The following is a 24,660-nucleotide window of genomic DNA, read 5'->3' as shown; positions in this document are numbered from 1 at the left end:
TTCAAAGAGGATGACAAGAAACATCATCCTCATCTCAAGTTTATACACGCACTCGTAGCACAAACGGCGGAGTTAGGCAACGTACAAGAATGGCGGCACTGTCATCGCTTTCAGTGCCGACTAGCGGAGAGACTGGACAGACCTTCACCCCGCTTTCCCGCCTCGCTAGAATTTGTGTTTCCCTTTTCAGCTTCGTTCGGTTTTGATTCTTCGCTGCCGGCAGCTGCCGCACACGGAAATGAATCAGACAGGGCGCGGGGCCGGTGACATGCTCACCTTGTTTTCCATCTTTCCGGTATTTATGTGCACAAGCTGCTCGAGCCCAAAACAGAAGTCCGCACATGCCGATTTCGCTATCACACAGCGGTTTAGTTGAGGCGACGGTGTACGAGGTTTTCCCAACTAGAGCATCCTGCAACTTCGGGGGTTTATACTTTGTAACGGTCCATTTCGTTGAGCGAGACTTGTTGTTGGCCCAATGGATACGCGTGTTCATTGTGGAAGAAATGGCACGAAAGAAGATGACGCATAAGAGTGGACAACAGGACAGGACATTCCTTTGCGCAGAATGTGATGTAGGCTGCAGCGTGCCTGGCATATGCTGCGTCCACCATGTGGGTGATCGACAAGTTCGGTAGAAAAGGGGTAGAAGGCAGAAATTAAGTGCGTACTTAAGAAACATGCGTGAGTCGTTCTTGATAACCTGGATTGGTAAAGGTTCAGCTGGGATCATTCATCTTCCTGCGTATCTACTTGCCCTTTTGAACTGAGCTTGTTGATCACCCACAATGTGGGCGAGGCATAGTGTGCACGATACTTATCACATTCTGCGTAAACTAAAGAATGGTGTCTCTTGTTCAGTTGTATAGTCTTATGTCTTCATTTGTACCCTTTCTTCCAAGATGGAGCCATTTATTTCGAATCATTCGTCAAGCCGAATGGCCGATCACGGCGGCGTCCGAGCCAATGACGAAAAGCGAAAAGGATAGGAAATGAAATTCCTATTCCTTTCGCCATTCGGAATACTTCGAAATGAAACACGGCCGCACGCAGTGTACAGGAAATCATTCGCGTGACGTCATAGACGCCGTATCGTCTAATTCGCATTTGCCAGAGTGCTACTCGCGCTGCTGAGATAAGCGGGTTGAGCTGACACGCCCAGTTTTCTAGTGTTCAAGCTGTGGAAATAGAGGTTGCCGGTTTCCGTACACGTATTGAGTATCACTGAGGTATTAGGAACTCCTAGTGCTGAAAATGGTGCACGAAAAATGTTTAGTACGCAGCAGCAGCAAGCAGCAGCCTATTTATATGTCCACTGCAGGACGAAGGCCTCTCCCTGCGATCTCCAGTTACCCCCGTCTCGCGCTAGCCGATTCCAATTTCTACCTGCAAATTACCTCATTTCATCACTTCACCTAGCTACCTGCCGTCCTCGGCTGCGCTTCCCTTCTCTTGGCACCCATTCTGTAACTCTAATAGTACATCGGTTATCTACCCTACGCATTTCACGGCCTGCCCAGCTCCATTTTTTTTCCCTCTCTTAATGTCAATCAGAATATCGGTTACCCCCGCTTGCTCTCTTACCCACACCGCTCTCTTCCTGTCTCCTAACGTTACGCCTAACATTTGTCGTTCCGTTACTCTTCGTGCTGTCCACACACATCTCGTACACGTAATCCACTAGGTCAACCTAAAGTCCCTATATAAGAAAAGTACCGCCATCTACTCTTTCCTCCGCCGCCTCCTCTCCTAAAGCGCTTGCTTTTTTCTTTACTTTTTGCTTGCGAAAGCCAAGTCGACGGTGGCGCACCTAGAAAGTCCACGCTGAAGCGCTTTCAGGCCGGGCGCGCGCCGCCGCCGGCGACTGCGGCTGCGCAGAGGACTTTCAACATGGCTCTGAGGCGGAAAAAAAGAAAATGTAAAGTGAAAAGCGCGCGCTATCATCGTCCAATCGGAGACACGGGAGAGAGAGACGCGGCGTTGATCAAAGGATGGCGGTATTGTCTTATATAGGCACTTTAGTTCAACCTGGTTCGTTGCTTCCCCCTTTCTTCCTTTGTCTTTCCACGTGGAGCACGTTATCAGTTTTCTGGCTACACTGCCACGCCATGTGCCGACCAGACTGTGCAACACTTCCCGGAATCATCGGAGCTAGGTAATCGGTCCCCTCTTAACGTTTTAAGCGCAAGCGCGCTCGAAGCCCGTTTCACTTGGCACGTGTTCGGCCGGGCCGGAAGCCCACAAGAAGCTGCGCGGCTCGCCACAGTTCAAACCTCGTGATGCATCTTGACGAGAAAATTACTGTATATACGCACGCATGATTCACACTAAGCGACGCTTCTCGTATGTGCGACGCCATATGCTGCGCGCTCGTTACGCGTCTTTTTTTTTTTTTTTTTTTTTTCGCGCACATGCGCGATATAGTGAAAAGAGACTGGCGTTCGTATACGAAACCAAAGCCAAGCCGACGCCGTTTCCTGCAGGGTCGGATTTCGTTCTCAACGCGATGCGGCACCGAAAAAAAAAAAGTGAAACAACAATAACAACAATAAGAAAAACCTGCTCGCAAGTTGTGTTTTCGAGATTGGAGTCGTCACACGGGGCAGGCTCCAGCTCAAACAAGCGCGCGCATGCGCATACAGTGCGAAGAAAGAGACTTGAGTCGCCGTATAGAAGGGGCTACCAGACCCGAACAGCGTAAATAAAAAAAAAAAGCATATAGTAATTAAGAAAAACTAACTCGGGCCCTTAATCCCGTTTGTACTCGCGTTCACTCACGTCTGTGAAACGAAAATTCGGCAGAGACACTTAAAACTGCTTGCGTATGGGAATACGAATGCATCATATAGTGCATTTGGTGAAAAACCTTAGTCAGCCAGATGGCTGCGACGTGACGTGTGCAATGACGCACTTCACTAGGCGCCCCGCCCCTTTAGTCAGCCAGAACCGTGGAGCCGCAGAGGCGTCAGCGAAGCGTGCTCGTCTTGCAACACAGAAGCCGGAGCTCGATTCCCATTCAGACCGAAATTTACTTCATTTACAGGAACCTCTCTGAGAAACGACATATTTACTATTTGCGCCGTCCGCCATTTTTGGTACCACCATCGCATATAATGCATTTGCATTCAGACTATGAGTGAGTGTGCTCCTGAGAGTGGGGGGTATGCCGCCCCATGCTCGCGGGTTCCTCAATGCTACAGCCGAGCGAGTGTAAATGCGCTAGCATTATAAGAGTCGCCTTTCATTTCGCTGCCTCCGTGATCGCTGGTATCAAAAACGACCCTCCCACGCTTTTCATATCACTGCCTCGGGGACCGGCTCGCTTTTGTTTTGCGTCGATAACAACGAACGCCCGGTAGTGCCCTGCTTTATGCTGTCGCGTTAAGTATGTTAATTGCTATCGCATTAAAACGCCCGAGCTAGAAAGCAGCCCGAACGCGTTCACTTAAACCGCTTCCAAGCACATTACTGTCGGCAATAAGGGGACACGAGTTCTGCGGAATCGTGTCGAACGCACTGCTAGACTATAGATGCGGCATTCACGGAGAAGGCCATACACAAGGCAAATATGAAAACACTTTATCAAGGACCTTTGGCACATTGGCGGTGACCCATTATGCGCCTCTTTTCACCAATGAAACGTCGAGCACTCCATTTCCTGTTTGATTGCTTCGAATGAACTGGTTGCTTTACAAAACTAAGCTGTCATTCGAACTCCAATGTACAACGTATAAATAGGTAGCAGTCTAAGCAAGACTTCAAGTCGGACTCGCATTCGTCGATGAAGATGCCAAAAGTGAAATCAAGACAGAAAGTTGTATTGCTATTCTATTTATTCACGTTTTTTATTATTATTACTGCCCCTCTCCCATTCCCTTGTAGAGTAGCTTGTAGGCGAATACTATCACGCCTCTCAGCTTTTAATTAAAGAGCACCTCCTCTCTTACGCTAACCACTGCACCAATAGTACCCAACCATTTCAGCTATACAGTATCATGCTAAAAAAGTTACAAACGACCTAAAACACGATAAAGAAGGCAGTTTAACCTAAACGATGCAACCGGCACGTGGCGATTTCATCGACCTCCGCAATCAGTTGATGGAAACGCGGAAGTCCCTCTCGTGCGCTTTGTCATCGCGATAGATAACGCGGTAGAGTCCGGTGTAAGTCGCGGTTGGAAATAACCACGGAGGGGGTGGTGTCATCGCGGAGAAAGGGGCGCGCATGTTGCGAGCTCCTTGATAACAAAGTCAGCCTTCGGCGACCTCTATGTCGGGATTCGTCGCTCCGTAATCCCATACGGCATCAAGGTGGTGTCTATAGTAATATACCTACCGAAGCGCGCACAGCTTCGAAGCCGCAGAGGCAAGGGCCGGAGTCCTGCACACACACCAGGACCCTCGTGATATACAGTGCATGGGTCCCTCGCCCCTCTCCAATAGACAGGAAACGCGTGAGTCACCACTTGCGAGTGCCTCGCGCAGCCAACCACACACTGCACCCTCATCCACGATCTCGATTTCTGTCTGGCAGCACGGTGGGAAGAGAATCAAGTACCGCTTACGCGGCTGCGGATACGTACAACGGCTCGGCGTGCCACCTCTGCGGCGACACTACACGAGGGTTTCCGGTGTCCTATGCGCGAGTGCTGCGTCACAGGCAACGCCAAAGGCTGCCACCACTGTAAAATCTCGCATGCGATTTTGGTCCCGTCAGACTTTGGTATTTTATATTTGCCAATCGAAGTTTTGAAAGTTTGGGTGCACCGCGTACGCGCACTGAAGCACCAACCCCAACACCCAAACACCAACACGCACACACAAACACAAAACAACCACGCACACCAACGAGGTATTAGAGCTCGGTCGGGACGTGCACTGGCGCCTCACCCTGGAGTCAAGCGAAAAAGGTCGGTCGCACTTTGGAGGAATGACACGCATCCCCGGAACAAGATAATTAACCGTCTTTCGCCCGCCACGATACTTTCTTCGGGGTACGTCTATCATGCCTGCAAGGTCATCGTTCATTCCCCCTGTTAAAACAACACAACGAGAGATGCTTCGCAGGCGATTAGCCGCGGGACAATAACTTCATCCCCGCTGCGATTAACGAAAAAAAAAAAAAAAGAATAAACGTGACCATTCGAGCCAATGACGCCGCGGAGTTGAAACGCCGGAGTCATTCAAGGTCAACCCATTGTAGACTTGCTTAAAATGTACACTAGAGAGGAATACTTAATGATTTGGATTGATCAATTGTACTTCTGGGCTACCGAAAGCCCACTACTGCCGCGAGCGAAGTCCCGCGCCAATACTGGGCTGCTTTCCATGTCTTTTATGCAGTAAATATACTACCAGCACATACAAACCTTTCTTCGCAACAATTTCGTATTTTAAGAATCCATCACAAAGCCCGAGGTTTAAAACGCTCCCTTAAAACGAGCATTTTTGCTTCTTTCAGCCATCCTAGAGATTTCGAACGATGGCTTGCCAAACGTTTCCGGCAGTGGCGCACCCAGTATCTCTGCCAGGGGGGGTAGGAGGAGGGGGTTGACAGTTGGCCTTAGTTTACCAATAACATCTAAACAGCCCTAATTTCAATCTCTTCACGGGAAATTGAAAAAGAAAATGCGCTTTTTTGCGTAAGTTTGCGTGTGTGCTGACGATTGCGCGTTTTGCATCTTAGTTACAGTCCCTGATACTGTCGTTACCGAAACTTAACGACGTTTAGTTCGTTGTCAGCAGAAATTGGCCAAAGGTTAATAAAAAAGTGAGATGACAGTGCACAGACTGTTTTTAAAGGGGCACTGTTCTTTCCACGTGGGAACAAACACATCGCCTCTTTGACGTGCAGCGCCATCAAGCGTCGAGGCGCCGCACTCGGCCTTAGTAGCGGCGCCGGATTCCAGGGGGCGCGGCGCTCGCAAGCCTCTCCTTTCTCCATTGTTTATCGCGCTAGTGTGAGCGCGCGAGAAGAGACCAAGAGACGGAAAGAACAAGCAAGCAATCAGCTCGGTGGGTGGCGAACGCCGAACGCTCTCCCCACACCATCGCCCCGGAGTAAGCGCTTGCATGGGTTCCACGGAAATGGGATAGGAGGAGATGAGCACAGGCGGTTAAGGACGATTTGTCGGTGAGCGACCCACTGTGATGAATCAGGCGAACGACTTGGGGTCTCCGCCGCTCAAAGGCTTAGATTTCTCTTTTTCGCTCGCCGCCAGGCCCTCCCCGGTTTTTTTTTTTTTGAATAACTCTGCCGCCTTTTCCCCGAACGCTGTTGCTCGGGAGGCGTCGACTTCGACAGCCGGCATTCGAGCGAAAGATCCCCTTTCAGTAATAGATGCGATGCGCTTTTGGCATGTATACTTCGGCATTCGCTGTTCTTTTACTTATTCGTCTGTTCGTGTGGCAACGTTCGTTCGAGAGCCCGATCAGTTTGCCCATGTCAACTGACATGCATTCCATCAACTGCCAACGACATTTCTGCACAAATATATATATATATATTTTTCGTTCTCTTGGTGCCACTCGTTTATCACTGATCTCATCGTGATATTTTTTTTAATCGTGCGGTTATACTTCGTCATTTACTTGCTCACTACTTCTCTATTTTATCTGTAACACTTATATTACTGGTCAGGGTCGCAGTATCTTGAATTTAAGAATATGCTTACGTACGAGGTCCCCGCTTGCAGTTCTCACTTTGTGTCCTCTTCCTGTACAATAATATTACTATGTACCCCAATCTGATGATCGCCTGATGACGTAATCTGATGTCACGCGATGCCTCTCGGAGAAGCAGCCCACTGTGCGCTTCCCGCTTCTTCGCACTGTCTCCGTGATCGGCCCACACTTTTGTGCGAGCGAAGATCGCGCACGCGAAAAATCCCGACCGACTACAGGCTAACAGCTTCGCTGTAAAACTAGCAAATATTGCATTGTGCGTTTGTGTGCGACTTCACCTGTCATTTTCGTCCGCGATAGTGCACGCCTCAACGAAAAGGCAAAGGCGAGAAAGCAAGATCACATCTGACCACCGCCGCACCTGTTGCCTCGTCACGTCCGAGGTGAAGGGTTCATTCATAATGCGCATCGAAAAGACAACATCAATAACCACGAAGTAAACAAGTAAGCTACGCAAGGGGGCGCCGAGCGCGAGAACTGCATTGAGGAGAAGCTCTCTTTGGGCGATGTACCGCATTTACTCTAAAATAATCCCGGCACCCATTTTTTCTCTCGTTTTTTTTTTCTCTCCGTTTTCAATTTGCCGAATACGAAACGCTGGCGCTATCAGCAAACTTGAGAGCGATTCGAGGAGTGATGGTTTGGTTAGAGTAGGTAGGACCCACACAAGCGTCAGTTAAAAACGTATAGTAAACGTCATGTTCAAGTCTTATAATAACCGTTGCTAACAAGTCGTTTAAAAGCAGACTAATAAGAGATAGTATACACCAAAAGGCTGTCCGAAGAAAGGGTAGTAGGTGACCAAGCAATTAGTCGATTAATTGATGGAGTTTAACGACACAAAGCAACTCTGGTTATGAAAAACGCCGTTTTAGAGGACTCCGGACTACTTTATACCGCCTGAACGATCTTCAACGCGCATCTAAGTCGTCTAAGTACACGAGCGTTCTTGCAGTCCCCCTCAATCGAAACCGAATTCACGAATGCAATCGTGCTCGGCAGCAATAGCACCGTATTGCCTGTTCCATCGCGGGCGGCGGGTCTTCCGACAATTCGCATCATCCACACGTCGCATAAGAGAGGTGGGTTAGCCTGGAAAGAGCCGCATTTCAAGCGCGCTCGGCAAAACCAAAGCAACAAATGTATGACGGAAAGATGGACGAGATACGTTAAATAATCTGATGATTTCGATACGGACGACGAACGAGCATCTCGCATAGGAACGACCACTTTTATACGTCGTACACTGACGTGAAGTATTTGCGACTGTGTAGCTTATCGAAAGTGAGTTTGCTGTTGCTGAATAGAGGACTGAAGCCTCAATATTGATAATCTTTGTTAGTGACAAAATGCGTGATTGAACCGTAATAAATCTACGTGCATAAGCTTCAATGACAGGCTATCTCCCTACATCTCCCTAGCACATGTAAGGCTAGTGTTTGTGATCATTATTAAACAGCACCACTTCACAATTATGACATACTGTCGCTGTGGAGCACGGCCACGCACCTTCTAAAATGTTTTCTAGTTTGCTGGATTTGTGAATCAGCATATGCGTGCACGCATCATTTGTTACTCACCGTGCACATTTGCTGTTATACCTGTTCCACGCTACACTACCGCTGCGCAGTTTCAGGCATTTAGCCTTAGGGTGAAACCCCGTTATACCTAAGCGTGTCATAGCTGAAACCCGTAGTTTATGCCTCTCGCAGGGATATTTTACTTTTCTCGGTTGTTTACCTCCATGTCGACTCGCGTAAGAGCTTTTCTTTCTTCGACCCTTAATCTCGAGCTTTTGTGTTATCGCCCCCCAGACTTAAGGGCCGGCCAAGATTCGAATAAATACGGTAGCATATACCGGCCACTTCCCACGTGTTGCAACGCTGACCCCTCAGCGTCGTGATTCGAATTACGCGGTTGCAACGTGCTTTTTTTTTTTTCCTTTGTCTCTCTCGCTACAGCTGTACGTCGTGCTGACCTATTCCACGGCCGGCGCGTATTTTAGCGCGTTTCTTCCTCGTTTCCCACGTCGTGCAAGGATTGCTGTATCCGCCCCAAGAATCGTGCAGCTTGTAGGGCGCCCAAGTTGACGGAAAGAAACTGCACGTGGCGTTTCGTGTAACGCGAACTTTCAAATACCTTTTTTAATGCGACAGCGTTATAAGGGTCACTAAACGGCCGGCGATGTTGGAGCAAAGTAAAGTGGACCGATCCCCATAATGATATCGCGTTACACTGGCTGAAGTGTAGACGAAAACGTGGCATCTTTTATTTAGATAACCCGGCAATGCCCAGCGTAAACAATTTATGTCACGCCGAGTTCCACGCCTCAAAGTACTTATTTCGGCGCGGCCAACTCTAACTCAAATAACATTTCATAATTTTTTGCTTCGTAGGAAAGTTTGCCCTCCATGTTTGAGAAATAAAAGTGAACAAGCCGTTTTGATTTTCATCGAAGTGGAACTGTGTTGGGGCATTACAGGGTTATAAGACGACCCTAGATTCTGCAACGCTGACGCTGAACAGTTTCCGACTTAGAGCAGCAGTAAACGTCAGCCGATACAATAAAGACACATCTACAGCGGCTTTAACTTGATATAAGGATATCTACGTCACTTCAATTTCTGACGTCATGCAGAGTTAATGCGGTAATTTCGAGGTGACATCGCCACCTGCCGCTCATAAAGTGCTTCTGATTGTAAGAGTTTAAGATTATAGGAAATAATCGAAGAAAAATGATATTCGGGTATTCGACGCGCATCACATTAAGAACAAAGGCTCGAACTGAAACGGTAAAAGTTGAATGACTCTGTACAATTCAGAAACCACCTACAACAACTCGTCCTAAAAGCGCTCGAACCTTGACATAGTGTCAGCTCAATGTTTTCAAGTGTCATTTTGTTCCTTGGTCGCATTATTCTTGTCTATTTGTCCCTCCAGCGCTATGAAAGAAACAGCGTTCTCCATTGAGAGTATAAAGTATGAACCTACAAAGTAAACCCACACGGGTTTCTCAGAGAGATACGTAGTTGAAGACAAACATCTTCCTGGTCTCCAGGGTTCCAATCTGGGACCCAGCCCACTTCCGCGGGTTGGTCAATGTGTACCATCTGGGATAACCAGGACAAGAGGTCCACAGAAAGATGGAGGATTGAAGTCAATGACAGTGGTGGAACAATAGATGTCGCTGAAGCTAACGTTTCGACAAGGGTACCTGTCTTTGTTAGCGGACGAAGACAAGCCCTCTTCTCGAAACGTTAGCTTCAGGGACATTTCTTCGTCTGCCACTGTTAATCATCTAAGCTAACCAGGAAGGCTCGCAGACCGCAGAGCGCGGCGGAATTCATCGGCAGCGCGAAATGCAGGGACTCCTTTTGTAGCTTCGCGTAAGTTTACGGTCAGCTGGTTGACAATTTCTTTATTATTTATGAAGCTTCGCCCGCCTAGAGGATCGGAGCAAAATTGATTGCCCATATACTCTAATGTCCCTTTACTACACCGACTGGGCCCGGAACAAGTTCTTTCGAAGTGTTTACTTCCGGTTCGAAAAGTGAATAATACGCTTAACGTACCTCAATATATTCTTTTTTTCCCTTCAAGAGACCTTTAAAATGTCCTGAGGTACGGGCAGGTAGAACAGCTAGAGAGGATCACTCTGCAGGGTCGCCTTCCAAGTCGGCGTTTCCTGACAGACCATTCCAGCATTTTTTTTTCTTTTTTTTGTTGCTGTTTCCGAGGAAAGCGTGGAGCTCAAAGGTATACAACAACAAGAAACCCCGCAGAGGCGCACGAGTGGACCGCGGTCAGTCTGCAGAGGGCTGCGGCACGCTCACTTCTGGCTTCGTCTCTATTCGTTTAGCGAGCGCCAAAAACTGGACATATGGAAGAAGGAAGCGGATGTAGTCATATGGAGGATGAGACATAAGTGTATGGGAACAAGACCTCTTCCTCAACAGTTTTTTTTTTTTTTTTTTGCTTTCTAGACAGGACAAAAGTGATTTTTTCTTAGATGACATCCGATCCTTGGGTGATCGCACGGAGGAAAGAACCAGCAGGGAACATGACGGAACATGACGCAACACAATTGAAGCCAAGAGTGTCGGCCCAACACGTGATCATGTGTCGCGGCAAGCTTCAGCACAGAGTTTTAGCTTGTGCGTACACGTAATTACCGTTCACGGAACGCTGAGTTACCGAACTTGAGCAAGCCGGGTTGGTGGTGCCATCTCGTGGCGCAGAGCTTAAACCAGAGAGGGCAGAGAGCTGCCGCTGCAGTATACTTTAGCGGCATTCTATACTCACACGCTGGTGTATATAAGGCGTCGGCAGCGATGCAATTCGAAAACGTGCAGCCCCTTTTTAGTTTTATATCGCTTCGACGAGAACGCCGTGGCAACACAAAAACGTTTCACGCGTTGTTGTTGGACAAAGCGTTGCACGATGTCGTGGACAGCAGTAACAACCCGGCATTTCCGTAAAGAGCAATGCGCACATAGACTATCCATAACTCTATACCCACCCCCGCTCTTCCGAAAAGGCAACGGGTGAGACTCCAACGTGCGGCTGGAGCACTCGTCAAGTTACGAAGACTGACGATAAATGCATACAAAATGACAGACTGATTGTTTGGTTGGTGTGTCATTATTTAAACAGTAGCGAGAGAGCAGACAGACTACAAAATGAGCAGACAGGACACAGCGATATGTGTCCCGTCTGCTTTCGTCGTCTGTATGCTTTCTTTTTTTGTGTGCTACTGTGTAAATAATAAATGTATACGTTGCTATGTAAACAACAGAGAGCTGCGCGACCACATCGGGAGAAAACGCGCACAGCGTGGTTCAAAAGGCACTCGAACAAGTGGGCGTCGATTAAGAACTACGGCGAACCAAGGACACTGGGCCCAGTTAGCCGAGAGCAGGGTCAAGTGCTGGGGCCGACTGTTTGAGAGAACATCGTGAAAACCAGCGCACGAACACGTACGTGTAAGGTCAAACAAGAGAGGACAGCATTTCGGAATGTGAAAGCAAACGAGAAATTGTCTAATCTGGCCCAGCATTGTGTCAAATCCGGTTGTGAAGCAGCTTTCCAAGACCGCGATTTTGTAAAAAATAAAAAATGACAATGATACCGGGAAGTTATCGAAGTTTTCCACGTGAAAAGATTGAGGGATAAATGTGCCGGAAGGCGCCCGTTTAGAATGCACCAGAAAGGATTTAGCATAACTTAAAGGAAGCTGCCATTGAATTGAGCCCTTCTGATGTTCTATGTTTGCAGTGATTGCATCCTCTCGATTCTCAATCCTGCTTTATTTCCTGTATACATGGCGAATCCCACGTCAGTGGGCTATGTGCCACCTCTAAAGGAACACCAAACTATACGGAAACACTGGTTTGGTGCTTCGCACCTGCTTCTGCTCCACTCAGTTGAGCGCGAAAGTCAGTCAGGCTACGCTTTCGTTGGCACGTACGCTAATAGGCCGAATGTTTGCCCAACAGTGTTGCCAAAGAATATTGCACTAACAGAGCATGTGTTATCGTTTGCACTCACGTATGTACAGTTCAACGGGGGCAGATAAAGGAAGCGAAAAATAAACCGACCTCCCCGGCGTCTCTTGACGCAACCGCGACGCCGCTAGACCAAGCGGAAATTATAACGGGCTCGGCGTAACGACGCGCTAACAGCAACGACGATAATAGGGCGCCGCTTCGCTGCTGCTACATACGATAATGAGGAACAACGCGCAACAGCTGTAGCCCTTAATTCCGCAAGGTTGCGTGTCAATGCACTTCGATGTCGGAAGCGTTTTTGGCGTTTATACACGTTCGGCAGCACTATAGAGGCAACATATAAGCCGGATCGAAACGGTAATCAATGCCCAGCGCTGTTCGCGGAGGCGTTGTCGTCAGACAGGTGTGCGAGACTCCTATATATATACGACTCGTACGTTGCTAGAGAAACTGCGATGCCAGTGCTTTTTTTTTTTTTTTTTCCCGCGAAGATGTGTTTAGAGAGCGGGATTAGATTCAGCTGCCTTACGCTTTAGACGTACCGCTCGCTGATATATATATTAAAAAAAAACTAGAAATTTAAAAAGAAAGCTTTTCACTATTTTCTTCTGTCCTTGGCCTCATTTGCTGACACACCAAATGCTTACAGCAGCAGAACGCCGCTTGGACTAAGCCAACGCGTCGGGTAGTCACCCAGTCAATCAATCAATAAATAAATAAATAAATCAATCAATCAAAGGCTTACGCTATGAAGCACTTCACGTCCAACGAATGCTACGCTTCGTCATTCCATGCGGGCTTACAGTTAAAAAGTTTTGGATCGGCACCTTGAAGGTCGCTGCTCCATACGGCCGCACAAAATATGAGTCCTCTTATAACTTATTAGCCGATCTGGCCCCGGAAGAAGGAAGGATGCCACTCAAGTTCGCGTAATAGCCCCGACGTTGTACGAAAAACAAGTGCGTCCGAACGCGTATGACTCACGCCGCAACAGTGTTTCGTGAGCGAAGATCATGCCGCGCGCACAGTTTTATCTTAAGGTTTTTCGTTGCCGCAAAATAAATAAAAAAGTAGAAAAAAAAAGAACGAGAAAAAGAGGAATGGCTATTACGAAGCACAGCTGCGCGTCAGCTGACGCCGACTGATTGCAGCCTAGACGCAGGCGCACAAGGGCCTTTTTCTTTCTTGCGCAGCTGCCGCCGCACAAAGCACATGGAAAGCTAACTATTCAAGCAACAAGCTTTGTTTCTCGCCAGCGCGGATATTTGAGACAATTAGACTGATTAGCATACCGCACCATGCACAAGAAATAAAAGCACATTAAGCGATCGACACAGAAAAATTGACAGCCACTTTAGCATACGTCAAAGACGCTGAAGGCGAAAGCCTGCGCGTCTTTCATCAAATTACTCGACATTCTCATTCGAATGCGTCGTTACTTATTGTTTTTTTTTTTCGACCAAAGATCGCTGGTTCGAGTGCCTTGGTTGACGCTACCTTAATTAACTATGCCTTAATTATCCTCGCTCTAATTAACACCAAAGGTCGTGGGTTCGAGTGCCCTAACTCTATATTAATTATCTTCGCCTTAACGACATCCACATAAGCCCGAGGGTTCCACTGCTACCGTCGTTACCGTGTTAATTAAGATCGAGTTTAACTCGATCTTAATTAACACGGTAACGACGGTGACCCGCACATCATCAAAATTGTTGCGTGATCGAGCGTTTGCGCATATAGGTAACACACGGTTCTGGGGCGGTGTAGGAAGTGAATTATACTACACCGCGAGTCGTCATCGAGTCCGATTTCGCGTCGACGACACGGTTTTCGCTCAAGGTCGTCGAAGGTCGACTGAACAATGAGACAGACAAGGCTTTCGCCTTAATGATTGGGAGTTGCGAAAATAGCGGACTCAATGGTATACCCGACGCTACTGCGCCTGCGCAGAGAAGCACCGAAGTGTCAGGTTATACACGCGTGAGCCGACGCTGGTTTTCGATTAGCATACGCCTCATCAGCGCATGCGCGAGTCGATTGCATGCATGCTATCTTCAAAAGCCTCTGAATATAAAGTAGGCGTCGAAAGATTACAGGACCACGGATTGAACTTGAATTTCCCGAACGATTTGCGCCGGCAGCCAGGAAAAAGGCCGTACACCAACACTATATATATACATATATGTTCTTCGCACATATCAGATATATGCTAGAAATAGACGCTGTGCGCGTGGGAAGCGACAATATTCAGCTCCTTTGGCAGATTCAGTACCGAGCAACAACCATTTGAGTACAGTTAAATTTTTTTATCATTTTTTTTCCACGGGCTCACCGTGACGTCAACGATCAAGTGATTTTTCTAACGGTGAAAGGGGAATACAAGCAACACATTCTAGCGAAACCAAAGACTCCAAGCTTGCAAACTGCGATAACTGTTGCTGTGCCGAAAACGCATTACTTAAGCACTACCAAATGCTGCTTTGTAATGGATGACGTCACAATGATCTACCAGCGTTACAGTTACGGTTATGAAACAATTTTTTTAACAATTAAGTTACGACCTTCCAGTTATACTCAACGTTCATCCGCAAAGTGAATTGATCGAAACGTGAGCTTTCAAGGAATACGTCACCAGTCTGAAGTAATTTGGACTTGCTCGTTCGCCTCTTTATATGCATATTATATAATTGTCGTTTACGCCACTGGAGATCCATACAATGAAACGAAGCCAATTAACGACGCGTCGCCAATTGCGCCGTATGTTATTATACCTGCGCAGTTTCGCGCTTTCAGCGGCTGTGTCACATATTTGCCTTTTCTTTTATGCGGCGGGCGCTCGTTATCGCGACTGCCGCTGGCGTTCCTCCAGACAGCGCCCCGCGGCGCAGAATATTTGTAGTGTTACATCAACGCCGCTATGAGAAGTTAGGAGAATGCGACATCCGAGCGCCGGTTTCCTATTTCAAGGCTGTATAATAGAACGCGCGCTCACTTACTCACTCACACACACACACACACACACACACACACACACACACACACACACACACACACACACACACACACACACACACACACACACACACACACACACACACACACACACACACACACACACACACACACACTATGCGTTCAGTTTAGTTAGTGATCTTTAACTACTATATAGCCTTAGCGCACGCAAGACAGACACCACACTCACACACAAATGAAAAAAACAAAAAACAAAAATAGAGCGCGAATAGTCACCGTATTGCGTTTTCTGAGCTTTCCGCGCTCCTTACAATCTTGGTCTTGTTAATCTTACGTTTTTAATCTCGAGTTGTTCCGTTCAGCTTGCGCGTATACCGGGCGCGGAAACTTAGTGGGCATTGTGCTGGTAAGCACGAGCTCGCGGGAGCTAGCTGCTTCGCAGTAAGCATGATCGCAAGCATGACGTGCGTGGGTCTCCCTTCTATGTTCCTGTGTGCCGTTTGGTCGCGCTAATTACCACCTCCCTGCAAAGGTGCCATGGTCACGCCGAAGGACCAAGACAGACGATCGTGCAATGCGGCTTATGCGCGGGTTTTTGTTCTCGCGTGACATCCCGAACGGACATTCGACCGCGGCTCGGTTGCAGGTGATCGGGGCACAACAGACGGAGTGTTTAAGCCTGCGTATAACAACGCTGCCCCTTGTGTATTGCGTGAAGCGTGCACGTGACGTAGTTGCACAGAAGTACACAGTAGACTGGGTGTCAGCTGTCGACATCTTGACCATACCTACCTTCATCTTCCTACCCTGTTTTTCCCTAGCGTTTGAGTAGCAGGATAGAGTCGCAACACTTATAGGCCAACCTCGTCTCCGCCTCTCTGTCAGTAAAAGTTCGTTTTACCGACACACGGCGGGCCAATTACGTATAGAGGAGTTAACCTCTGGACAAACCGTGCAAGCATTAGTTTAAAAAAAATTAAATTATGGGGTTTTACGTGCCAAAACCACGATCTGATTATGAGGCACGCCATAGTGGGGGACTCCAGAAATTTGGACCGCCTGGGGTTCTTTAACGTGCACCTAACTCTAAGTACACGGGTGTTTTCGCATTTCGCCCCCATCGAAATGCGGCCGCCGTGGCCGGGATTCGACCCCGCGACCTCGTGCTCAGCACAAGCATTAGTTGTATTAGTTGTAGTGACGCGCGAGACTGTACGGAATTCCGTACTCGCAGGCACTGAGAATGGACGAATACTTGTATATAAGGCACGCCACGTGCCTTCACACTCCTCGTTCAGTCTTTTTAAGCGAAGCTTTACAGGCTCACAAGTTTCGGCGGCGGCGGTGGTGTCACGCGGAAAAGTGGGCCGATCTTGGCGATACTGCAGAAAGGGTCCAAGCTCAATGGCACATACCAGGCACAAAAAAGGAAGATATAGAGAAAGAAAGAAAAAAAGAAAGAGAGAAAGAAAAAGAACGAAAAAGATAGAAAGATAAAGACAGAGAGAAAGAGAGAAAAAGAAAATGACCAGCCCTTCCCCTGTCGAGAAAATGGGGGTAAGCAAAGGTTGTCGTGTGTGTACTTGACCTACCACTTTCCCTTTGCTTTCCTACTACTTTTCGTTCTCTTTCGTGGTACTTTTCGTTTCCTTTCCTTCTATTTTTGTTTCCCTTTCGTGCAACTTTTCCTTCCGTTGCGTTGTACGTTTCCTTCCCTCGATGCAAACATTTAATAAACGTTTATGTTTTATTACCGTGACATGTCGTGAACTTTACGTTACCCTGACGAAGGTCAGATACGCATACGACAAGCTTCGCTTACCCAAATTTTCTCGACAGGGGAAGGGCTGTTTCGCCAACGTCACGTGGTCTATAACGGACGCGCGCACAACTCCTTATGTAAGGCACGCTGACTTCACAGTTATCGTTCAGGCTTTTCGCCAACGGCCCCCCTTTGGCGAGAGCTTCCCGGGCGATCGACCTTCGACCACGGGGAGGCACCAAAGGTCGAGCCAGTTTGCGGACATAACGATTGCGCATCTTTTCAAACAGAAAGCGCTGCTCCTTCGATTGCCCCCAGATGAACTCGCCGCACCCTGATAGATAAGCGGCAGATGTAGTACACCCTCATCCTGCTATCTCTTTATTCTCACTGACACATAGGCACGTGACGTGGCGCAGAGGTGTGTGTGTGTGTGTGTGTGTGTGCGGGCGCGTGTGTGTGTGTGTGTGTGTGTGCGGGCGTGTGTGTGTGTGTGTGTGTGTGTGCGGGCGCGTGTGTGTGCGTGCGCGTGTGCGTGTGTGTGTGTGCGCGCGCGTGTGTGTGTGCGCGCGTGTGTGTGCGCGTGTGTGTCGTTTATCGCGCGTTTAATAAATCGCGCGTACGCATGCGCGAGAGTGCTCGTGTTGCGAGGGCGTTTGTTACGTGTTTCAGTGAGTAACTTTGTGCCTGCACATGCGCTTGAGAACTTGCGCGCATGCGTACGTGCGTGCGTGTGTTTTGTGCGTGAGCGAGAGGGTGCGCGTGTGTGTGCTTCCATGTGCTTGTGCGTGTTTTGTTTACGTGTGCGTGTGTGCGTGTGTGTGGGCGCGCATGAGTGCACGTCTCCGGGAAAGAGGAACGTGAAGGAGAGAGAAAGAGAGAGACAGAGATAGTATGTGTACGCAGTGATAAGCGCCAGGGTGCTTTGGTACTCGGGAAGCCCTCGGCGTGGCATCCGCGCGCTATCTCAAGGTCGAGAGCTGCTCGCAGAGGACAAACAAAGGCCAGTGCGCGACGCGACGCACGGGACAAGCAGCGCGAAGCACAGGGCTTCCTTCGCTGCTTCTTTTCTCCCGCGGCCCGACGGAATATACGGGGGTGTACCGGGCGTTTGTGTGGCCGGGTGGGGAAGTGTGGTGCCCCGCGATCCCGCTTGCAGCCACTCGAGGCCACCAACGCGGTTAATGTGTGGCACACTGGTTGCCGACTCGCGAGAGAGGAAATGGCGCCAACGACACCGAGCGCATTTGCAACGCTTTGCGAATTAGCGGGGCTATAGAGGAAAGCGCTCGTCGCTTGAAACGTTTTCCTAGAAAACACCGGTATCTCAGCTATACATTAAATTTTAGTGCGCGCTGAAAGATACGCGTATGATGCAAGTCTAAGCTTGTTAAATGTTTACGAGGTATGATGTTACGTATGGGTATAACCTACGGTCTGTGCACATCATCTGTCAAAGTGAAGTTTCATTTCGTGTCCTCGGACAATACGAAGCACATGTGTTCACATATGCAGCTGTATATACATGTTCACCTTCTGTGGTTCCCTCGACTCACGCACAGAACTCTGTGATATTGCTGACCGACTGTTTCGTGCGACAATAACTTTCTTTGACCAAGCGACGCGGGGTAGCCGGTGTCACCTATTAGGTTACCTCTCCTATTACGTCATGCCAAAATAACAATAAGTTATATTAAGAAAGTGCGCACGAAACCACACGTGCGCCGGCGCACTCTGTCTCGCACTGCGCGACGACTTCGGCGTAAATATGCAGATCCGAAAAGTTTGTCACGTGACTGACGGTGTTTGTAAACTTAAAACGATAGCATGCTGTTCAACGATCCAAATGCGGCGCAGTGGTTGGAGTCCGGATTAATTTTGACCGCCCTTGAGTTCTCTTAACGCGCAACTAAATCTAAATGCACGAATGTTTCTGCACTCCGTCTCAACTGGTACGCAGCCACCTCGGCCGGGATCCCAACCGACGACCTGGTGATGAGCAGCCTAACGCCACCTAGCGAGCACGGCGGGCGTGTACACATGAAGATGCACTAAAAGAGCGAGCAAGAAGCAGCACTAGAAATTATGTCCCTGAAACAGCAAACCGGTAACTCCTTTTGTATCGGAAACATTGGTAAAACAGCAAACACGCGGAGACCAAACAAAGTTCCCGAATCGACTCGATGTGACGTCACCTGTTTTTGACGGCGTATGGTCGCGTCTACTTAAAATGTGTATCGGTAGAGGAGGACCGCACTGCACTCTGAAAGACTCGAACGCCTGGCGTTGCAAGTTTCGAGAATACTTCGTCCGCCAAGTCTGCCAAAATGTGAGAAATATGCTTAGAAATTTGTGACGTCATGCCAGCCGTGCCCATGCGAAGCTGAGACAAACTAACAAGAGCAAAAAAAAAAAAAAAGGCTTAGCTTTACGTTTGTCGAGAAATAGCAAACTTCTGTAAAGTGAACGAACGTATGGAACCATACGTTGAACGAACAGTCCGAACTGGTCTACTGAACACTCCACCTCGTCTAAGGAAAGTAGATAGCAGCGCCGCCCCTTGAGAAAAATGGTCACTGCGCTTCACGATAATTCAAGGCAATTCTTGGGAAGTGTAGCGTCTTCATCAGTCGGGGGGCTCCGCTATGCTCAACTCGGCGGAGCGGTGGACGAGCTTCAAGTCGAAGGATCGTTTGACAATACGAGGGTTAGCTATAGTGTTGCTCGTTAGTGTCCCTTTAAAGTCACTACCAAGGACTTGCACGTGAAGCTTTTATGCTGAGTCATACTTAACCCTATCTCCCTTCCCCAAATAATAAGCACCGGGCCCGTCACTTACATTATTCCGATCTGACCTTCCTTTTTTTTTTTTTCTGCTTTACGCATGAGTGAAGCAAATACAATTTGTCAATTGCACAGCTGCTCCGAATCAGCCAGCATAGAACGCCAGCAACTATCTTGCCCAATAATAAGTGTCTATTAGACTGGCGTTCCTTTATACATGGTTACGTTGTTGTTAGGCGGGCTTTTCCGAGCCCAGCTGTCGCCAGCTGTTTTCGTTCGCAACCGCAAACTAAAGTATACAGAGGGAGGAAACAACGACGACGGAGGGGGAAGGAAAAAGTATAAACCGAGCTGGGGCGTACGGATGTACGAAAACAAAAGCAGTGCGCGGGCACGTACATATGCAAGCAGCTGCGCGTGGCAGGCATAAAGCGACGCGATGAATCACGACGAGAAACCGCCGCTGGTATAGTTAACGAAGACCCCCCCCCCCCCCCGACTTTGTTTCTGTCTTAACCATTACACTATAAACAGCACCTGAACCGTCATTATGTCCATTGCAGAACGAAGGCCCCTGACCCAGCAATCTCCAATTAGCGCAGACTGGTGCCAGCTGACGCCCACAGTATTCCTGCAAATTTCCTAATTCCATCACACCCAATAGCTCTCTCTGCTAGTCCTCGTGCCAACTCTGAAACTCTTAATAGACAACCGGTTCTTTGCATTTTTTGCACAACGCATTACGTCACCGGCCCAGAATAATTTTTTTTTTCTTAATGTCAACTAGAATGTCGGCAACCCCAGTTTGCTCTAATCCGCACCACTATAGTCTTCCCGTCTCTTAACGGTATACCGCCTGTCTTCTTCCGTTCTATATCACTCGTTGCACGGTCCTTAACTTCATCTCGAGCCTGTATGCTAGTTAACATCCAATGCAATGATCGCACGTTTCTTTTTTTTTTTTTTTTTTTTTTCTTTTCAACGATAGCGGTATAGCTAGGCTTACCGGTCGTGACCCGGTAATACTAAAATCCCTATATAGTAAAAGTACCGCCATCTACTCTTTCCTCCGCCATCTCCTCTCCTAAAGCGCTTGCGTTTTTATTTATTTTTTTGCTTGCGAAAGCAAGTCGACGGTGGCGGCCCAAGAAAATCCACGTTGAAGCTTTCAGGCCGGGCGCGCGCCGCCGCCGGAGACTGCGGCTGCGCAGAGTAACTTTCAACAAGGCTCCGAGGCGAAAAATATATATAAAGTCAAAGCACGCGCTATCATCGTCCAATCGGAGATACAGGAGAGAGAAGCGGCGTTGATCAAAGGATGGCGGTTCGTTTCTTATATAGGGACTTTAGGTAATACATGCCGCGTGCGCTCAGACCCATTTTTTATTCTTCCGTAGATTTCCTTCTAAACTCAACATACCGATAAGCATTACCGTAAGTCACGAATCACCGAACAAGAGTATTTTTCGCATAGCGTCACCGGTATCTATTCGTTATCGAATGCCACCGGCGGAGCGTGCGCGGTAATTACTGCGCACGCGCAGCGTAGCTGGGAGGGACCGTTAGAGATAACGACAGAAGCGCAACGCATAAATATACACTATTATCAGAACAGGTGGAACAAGTAGTCTTAAATTTCGAAACGGCACATATAGGTGGGCGAATTGGGCTGAACTTGTGGTTGATTTAGGCGGCGCGACAGGAAGACGGCACGGATCGAGGTAACACTAGAACGGACATGGATGTTGCTGTCCGTTATATATAGTTCAATACTAGCGCAGACAAGCCCTCTCCCGCTCCCCATTCCGTTCTCTCGCAAAATACCAATTTCGCGACACACGGCCCCGCGGAACGCCCATACCACACAACGGCATATATAGCTTATCAGCGCGCTAATTAGAGTCAGACTATACGCAACGGTCGCGAGCGGCAGCATTAAGTCGTTTGCCAGTCTATACGTCACGTCCAGTGTCCCCTGCATTGGGGCCACGTTAAAGATCCCTCTCCTGGTGGTCAAAATTAACCCGGAGTGCCCCCATCACTATACGGCGTGCCTTCGTAATCAAATCGTGGTTCTGGCACGTAACACCACAGAATTCAATTCTACGTCATGTCGCTCGCGCATGCCAGCTACTAAGCGTGGAAAACGCACGCCGCTGGCACACGTTCGCAAAACATGCCGCTTCTCGATCGCGTTCGGTAATTTTTCAAGCCCGTCCTGCGAACCTCTATTTGCGCGCGCGCCAGGAAATGCTTCCCATTTGCGGAATAAATTTTAGAAAGCGTTTCAACAAAGCCCATGTACGCCACCTGAAGGCCTCGAACGGGCGAACGAACACAACACAGAAGAGAGAGAGAGAGAGCGAAACGCAGAAACATTTCCAAGCGAATTTTCCCGGGCTACCCGCCGTGGTTGCTTAGAGGCTATGGTGTTGGGCTGCTAAGCACGAGGTCGCGGGATCGAATCCCGACCACGGCGGCCATATTTCGATGGGGGCGAAATGCGAAAACACCCGTGTACTTAAGATTTAGATGCACGTTGAAGAACCTCAGATGAGATTTAGGTGCACGTTGAGGAACCTCAGATGGTCCAAATTATTCCCACTACGGCGTGCCTAATAATCACATCGTGGTTTTGGCACGTAACACCCCGTAATTTCATTTTTCCCGGACTCAGCTGACCGAGGCAGCAAGGTGTGTCGCCGAACAGCTCAAACCCGGGAGAACACTCGTATAACGAATCGGCTTATACGTAGCCCCCCGTCTGTACTATACCCGAACAGATGTGTCGGTGACCGGCTCTGTTCTGTACGGAATTGCAATGAAACAAACGGTACCTGAATACCCTCGGATCAACAAGTGTACGCCTTAAAACGCATAATTTCCTTATTAAAGCTAAGCTATACGTGCCTTCTGTCATGGAGGTTGGCCCGTATGCTCGGCTTGGATTCTTGCCGAGTAAAGTGCGCTGATCTCAGAGGCAGTGTAATCATCGGCAGGAGGTTCGCGACTCGCTGATTCGCAACACGTACTCGCCTTGCTGCGCCACGCATTGCAGGAGATGAACTGTTGTATACGGTATTTAAGCTTCGCTTTACATCGATTCCAATACGTGTGTTGGGACCTCCACAATTTGCTTCATCGAGGCCAGGAACTCGCTCGTATATAGGAGAGATCGAGAGGCAGTGGCCAATAATAATGAATTGAGAAAACCCCGAGGAGAGCAGGAATGCCGGGCGCGCACGTGATCAAACAACGGGCAGTCGTCTCGGTCGGAGAAGGCGAGCGGGGGGGGGGGGGGGGGGGGGCACCGACTTCCACGTACAGCCGTGCCCGCGCGTGTGTACACAAACCAACTCGCGCCGTATCCAGACAAAGCGCGCGCGCGGCGGATGCAGCGCGCGAGGCTTTGTTATCGGTCACGAGCCACTTCCGCCCAAGTCGCCGGCAATATCCGGCGCGCCCTTCCCCTCCGCGCTCAGCTGTTCCCCGCCTCCCCCTGTTGTCAAGTTCCTTCGGCGCTGTGGCTGCCAACGACCGACGCGGCAAAACCAGGAAGGCCAGCCGACAGTCTTGTTGCTTCGCGCGCCCCAGACGGGGAACAAGAAAGTGACGCATAAAGCCGCGGCTGTGACCCCTCGAAAACGTCATCCCCCCTCCCCCCCCCTCCTCGTTCCTCTCATCTCATTACGGGAAGGTCCGTGGGCGCGGCTCTGACGGCGGTGCTGATACCTACTGGACGTACAAAGCGGATCATTTTCGACAAATTGCGACAATCTTTTCCCGTTCTCCCTCAACTTTACGGATTTCCCTACGGAAATGATTTGCCAAGTAGATTATAATTGGCTTTGTACCATGTCGCAAGCGCAATCAATCAATCAATCAAGTCATCGATCAAGCGTACTCTCACATAAAAAAAGACAGCACTACAGCCCAATGTTCACATCTGTTCGATTCACTCTGCAGGTCGCAACTGCATGACAATGAGTAATTAACTATATCGATCAGTCAATAAATCAACCCGTACTTCCACCTGAAAAAAGGATGGCAGGGTTACGAAGTGTTCGTATGTGCTGGACTCATTCCGCAGGAGAAAACTTTCTTCATGACATATACCACAGGAGCAATACATACAGTAAAACCTCGTTATAACGAAGTTGAAGCGAAAGTAATAAACTTACTTCGTCACATCAATTACTTCCGTTATATCCTTTATTGCATGTACAGCACTGTGAACCTGTATAGGGATTTCAAGGGGTATTGCACTTTCTTATATCCATTATTTCGCTATATCCCGTTTCGTTATAACGAGATCTGACGTATATCGAAAGTGAAACGTGGCAAGGGAGAGGGAAGGTATGTGTTTTCTATACGACAGAAACTACAATATGAAATCTTCGTGCTCTTCGTCTCAGTCTGTCTTGTCATGTCTTAGTTTTCGTGCGCATCCAATATACGCTGGCAGGCTAGATTCGCACTTTCGTGTAACAGGCCTATTATATCGATACTTCAGATCGATTCCATGTCCTTGCATTTCTTGAACAACACCAAAAAAAAAAGCTGTTTTGTTTCCGCAACAACCCCATCAGATGCTTCCAGAAATTGCATTTCTGTATTAACCTCCGACTGCAAAACAATCGTGTACGAATTCGTACTAACAACTGGAACCAGCCCTAATGTTGTATAAGAAATGCTGCATGACGTACCTGTATATCCTGTATTCCGAGCAGGAAAACTGGAAAGAGAAAGACAGAACAACAATCGTTAGCATTTCAGTGGTAAAATTCGTTTCGAATGTTAAAATCAGTCTATAGCTCGCGAAAACATTGGGTACAATATATACCAAGCAGTGTGCGTTGAAGCCCTGCTTAAGGAGAGTGAATGTGACATATGCTAAGCGGTTTGTTACAAGCAAGAGTCGGCATGGGATCTATACTAATCTATCTATCT

The 24,660-nt window shown here is 48.5% G+C and overlaps 1 protein-coding gene across 1 annotated transcript in view; it reads right to left on the bottom strand.

Moving 5' to 3' along the window:
- The window catches only part of LOC119464079 (fibrous sheath CABYR-binding protein), a 65,864-nt gene extending 41,404 nt beyond the window's left edge, over window positions 1–24,460 (bottom strand). Inside the window, exon 1 of the mRNA XM_037724906.2 lies at window positions 24,417–24,460. The gene's annotated coding sequence lies outside the window, so the exon portion shown is untranslated. The remainder of the gene's footprint in view (window positions 1–24,416) is intronic.
- Window positions 24,461–24,660: the final 200 nt, after the last annotated feature.

This window comes from Dermacentor silvarum, chromosome 9, assembly GCF_013339745.2.
Source record: "Dermacentor silvarum isolate Dsil-2018 chromosome 9, BIME_Dsil_1.4, whole genome shotgun sequence".
Lineage (NCBI taxonomy): Eukaryota > Metazoa > Arthropoda > Arachnida > Ixodida > Ixodidae > Dermacentor > Dermacentor silvarum.
This window is presented reverse-complemented; position numbering and strand designations above follow the sequence as displayed.